Source organism: Elephantulus edwardii, unplaced genomic scaffold, assembly GCF_000299155.1.
Source record: "Elephantulus edwardii isolate Elephantulus edwardi_28Jun2011 unplaced genomic scaffold, EleEdw1.0 scaffold00244, whole genome shotgun sequence".
Taxonomy (NCBI): Eukaryota; Metazoa; Chordata; class Mammalia; order Macroscelidea; family Macroscelididae; genus Elephantulus; species Elephantulus edwardii.
This window is the reverse complement of record NW_006399994.1, coordinates 682034-686464: the sequence shown is the minus strand read 5'-3', so window position 1 is coordinate 686464 and position 4431 is coordinate 682034. Positions and strand designations below refer to the sequence as shown.

The 4431-nt window shown below is 38.2% G+C and overlaps 1 non-coding gene across 1 annotated transcript; it reads left to right on the top strand.

Annotated features, from left to right (window-relative positions):
• The first annotated feature begins 2576 nt into the window (after positions 1–2576).
• TRNAG-GCC lies at positions 2577–2646 on the top strand. Its single transcript has one exon. It is a non-coding gene; the product is annotated as a tRNA-Gly (tRNA).
• Positions 2647–4431: the final 1785 nt, after the last annotated feature.

Below are 4431 nucleotides of genomic sequence, written 5' to 3'. Positions count from 1 at the left end.
AGGCAACGAGGAGGTAAAATTATCCCTCTATGCTGATGACATGATAGTATACTTAGAAAACCCTAAAGACTCAGCAAGAAAACTATTGGACGGAAAAGGGTGTTTATACACCTGAAATCCAGAGGTAGGAAAGAAAAGGACTTTACAGTGGCATGAGCAGGTTTTTCTTTCCTCTTAGAGGCAATGAGGAAATTGAACTTGGATTGAATTTTGAAATTTGCAAATGTTTGAAGATCCTCTTGGCTAGAGGTGGAGTTGACTCTCATCTACTATGTGGAAAAGACCTGGTGAGAGGTTAGTGAGAGGGTTAGGAGTGAGTGAGAGTGCTTAGGCTGTTGCTCTAAGAGTAATGAGCTTCAATTATAGTTGTGGGCTACCTTTTAGTCATGTTTCTGTTCTCTCTAGTCCTTGTGAGAAGCCTTATTTAAAGGGTCACCCACCCACCCCTTAGACGCACCTTAGGGTACTAATGAAGAGGGTTACATCCATGCTTTGGGCTGAAGGGACTGAGAAGCAGGAGCAGCCTGTCATAGCTGTGAGCAGAGATGCTGTGAGAAGTTGCTGTTAGGTGCTATTCAGTTTGTTACAAATCTTAACAACCCCATGTACAATGAAAACAACACTGGATTGTTGCTATGTTTGAATGTATTGTTGCAGTCGTTGTGTCCATTTCATTAAAGGGATTCCTCTTTTTTCGCTGACCCTCTTCTTTGCCATACATGATGTTTTATGTTTTTCTCTAGGCACTAAGAACGTGAGATGAAGTCTCCTCATCCTCATTTCTTTTCCCCCTCTTTTTAAAAAAAGTTTTATTAATTTTAACGAACATTAACAGCGATTTTTGGATTTCCGTTCATTCATTGTTGCACTTTTCTCCCTTCCTCCCCGCCCCACCCGCCACCAGTTTGCTCCTCGAAAAGCAAAGGGAAAACTCCTTTTGATCAAAGTTTATAAAGAACTTAGATTTCCATTCACTCATTGTTGCACATTTTTCTCCCTGCCCCCTCTCACCACCCAGTTCACTTTTTTTTTTTTTAAAGTTCTTTCACTGTTATACAGTCCACCCCAGATCACTTTACTATGCAGCTCTTATTCTGGACTCTTGTCATGCCAGTAATAACCTAATAATATATTCCTTTTATTCCATTTTCTCCCTCATCTGTTTTAATACCATGGACATTATTTATCCCCTCTTTTCTTAGTTTCCCTCCAATCCCCATGTCAGTCCTGTTTTATAACAGTGGCATTATGCAATATTTGACATTTTATGACTGAGATATTTCACTCAGTATAATGTCCTCCTTGGTCACCCATTTTGTATAATATTTCATGAGTTCTTTGTTTTTCACTGCTGCATAATATTCCATTGTGTGAAAATACCAGAGCTTCTCTGTCCATTCATTTGTTGATGGGCACTTGGGTTGTTTCCAATTCTTTGCTATTATGAATAACGCAACAATAAACATATGTGTGCATATATCTGCTTGGGTGGCAGTTCTAGTTTCTTTAGGGTATATTCCCAGTAGTGGAATTGCTGGGTCAAATGGTATTTCTATTTGCAACTTTTTGAGAAAGGGCCCCTTCCAGAGTGGTTGTATCATTTTACACTCCCACCAACAATGACTAAGGGTTCCAGTTTCTCTGTAACCTCTCCAGCATTTGTTGTTTGCTGCTCTGTTGAATTTTGCTATTATTACCGGGGGGAGATAATATCTCATATTTGTTTTGACCATCCTAATTTCTAAGAAACATTCTGATATACTTACCTCAAGGCAGAGTTCATTGTTCTTTTGGAAGTTCATATTATATATCCAATGTCTTCTCCAAATTATAATTCAAACACATCAATTCTTTATCCTTTCTTATTATCTATACTGCTTTTGTATGCATTTTGGGGTGATTGAAGACTAAGCCTTCAGTAAAGTGCACCTGAGTCCTATAAATGCTATCTTCACTTTTTAACTTTAAATAAGTCTTTTGCTAGAAATTTGCCCAGTGGAATATGCCCCTTGATTTCTTGACTGATTCATCCATGGATGCTCACTATGGGTCTAAGTAAAATAAAAATTCTAGATAATTTCAATATTTCCTGTTTATCATGCAATTGCTTATTGGTCCAATTGGGAATTTTTGTTTTATTTATATTAAAATGTAATCCACAATGAAGACTTCAAGTTTTCTCCTCATTAAGCAAGTAGGGTTGGTTGTGCTGTCTTCATATGACAAGTTGTCAATGAGTTTTCCTCCAATCCTGATGTTGAGTTCTTTTTTCCCCCTCATACAGTCCAGTGCTTTGGATTGTTTTATCAGCATAAAGATTAAATAAGTATGGCAAAAAGATGCAATCCGGACACACAATTTTCCTGATTTTGAATAATGAAATATTCTCTCATTCTGTTTCAACACAAGTTGTGCACGAATATAGCTGTTGTTGTTGTTAGGTGCCGTCGAGTCGCCTGCGACTCATAGCGACCCTATGTACAACAGCCCTAAACTCCGCTCTGTCCCGTGCCAATCGCACTGTCTCTGACACTCCCAACCCAATTGTCCCAGTCACTGAATCAATCCACCTCATAGTGGGGTGGTTCAGTGGTAGAATTCTCGCCTGCCACGCGGGAGGCCCGGATTCGATTCCCGGCCCATGCAGTCCAGCGTCCCCAATGAATATAGCTAGGTATTCTATAATTCCAATTTTTTATAGTGTGACATAATTTGTTATGATCCACACAGTTGAATATCTTTTCATACTCACTGAAACACAGATTAACATGTTTACATTCTCTGCTTTCAGCCAAGATCTTTCTGACTTCAGCATTGATATCCTTCATTCTGCATTCTCTTCTAAATCCAGTTTGAACTCCGGCAAATTCTCTGTCAATTTATTGCTCCAATTACTTTCAGTAAAATTTTATTAAGCATATACTGACATTGTTAAAAATTTTCTGTATTCTGCTGTATTTTTTTCTTTACAATGGACATGTAGGTGGTTTTTTTTCCAGCCATTTAACCAGGTTGCTGACTTCCAAATTTCTAAGATAGTTTCATTAGAATTTCCATCTTTGAATAGTTTGCTGAAGCATCTCAGTTTGTATCCTGTCAATTTCTAAAGACTTACTTTTTGCCATTGCCTTTAGTACAACTTGGATTTCTTTCTTCAACCTCTTCAGTCCATTATATTATGCTGCTTCCTGAAATGGTGACATGTCAACAGATTTTTTCGGTATAGTGATACTATTCATTCTTCTAATCTTCTTAAAATGTTTCCGGCATAATTTTTCTTAACCTATGGAAGCCTTAAATTTTTAACTAAAAGCTTGATTTTCCCCTTCAGTTTTTTCAGCTTAAACAATGTTGAACATGTTTATTTTCCAACCTTAAGGTCTTTGCACATTTCTTCAAGATATGGAATTCTTCTTTATTTGCTCTTTTAAATAATATGTTCAACTCTTTAACTTTATCATTTCTTCCAATCACTTTAGCTACTCTATGCTCTATGTTCAAGAGTGACTCTGTGAAGAAGATTAGATTACAGACTGCAATATTGGTTAACTCAACATAAAACAAAACTCCTCACAACTGGACCAATAAGCAACCTTATGATAAAAGGAAAAAAGACTGATGTTATTAATTACTCAATTTTATTTGGATCCACAATTAATAATCATGAGGCAGCAGTCAATAAATGAAAAGGCATGTTGCATTGAGCAAATTTGCTGTCAAAGACTTCTATAAAGTGCAAGCATAAAGATGTTTGCTTAATAACTAAGGTAAACCTAATTCAAGTATGGTATTATCAGCCGTTTCGCATGCATGTGTAAGTTGGACAATTAATAAGGAAAATCAAAGAAGAATTTGTGTCTTTGTATTGTGGGGTTAGTGACAAATATTTAATGTATAGTGGATTGTCAAGGGAACACTTGTGGCTTAGTGGTAAGGAGTTGCACTGCCAAGCCAAAGGCTTCTCCACAATTCCTGTGCAATTTATTGCCTCTGAAAACAAATTTGTTGGAGGGTAACTAAGAGTTGGTTCCAACTAGATGGTTGTTGTTGTTATGTGCTGTCGAGTCACTCATGGTGACCCCATGTACAACAGCCCTAAACTCTGCTCTGTCCTGTGCCAATCGCACTGTCTCTGATACACCAATCCCAATTACCCCAGTCACTGAATCAGTCCACCTCATAGAGGGTCATCCCCACCTGTGCCGTCCCTCCACCCTACCAAGCATGATGTCCCTCTCCAAGGACCGGTCCCTCCTTACAACACGTCCAAAGTATGTTAGATGGAACCTCAGAATCCTTGCCTCCAAGGGCCAGCCCAGTTTAACCCTCTCTAGGATGAATCTCTTTGTTTTCTTGGCAGTCCATGGTACATTCAATACTCTTCTCCAGCACCACAGCTCAAAGGCATCAATTCTCCTTCTATCCTCCCTA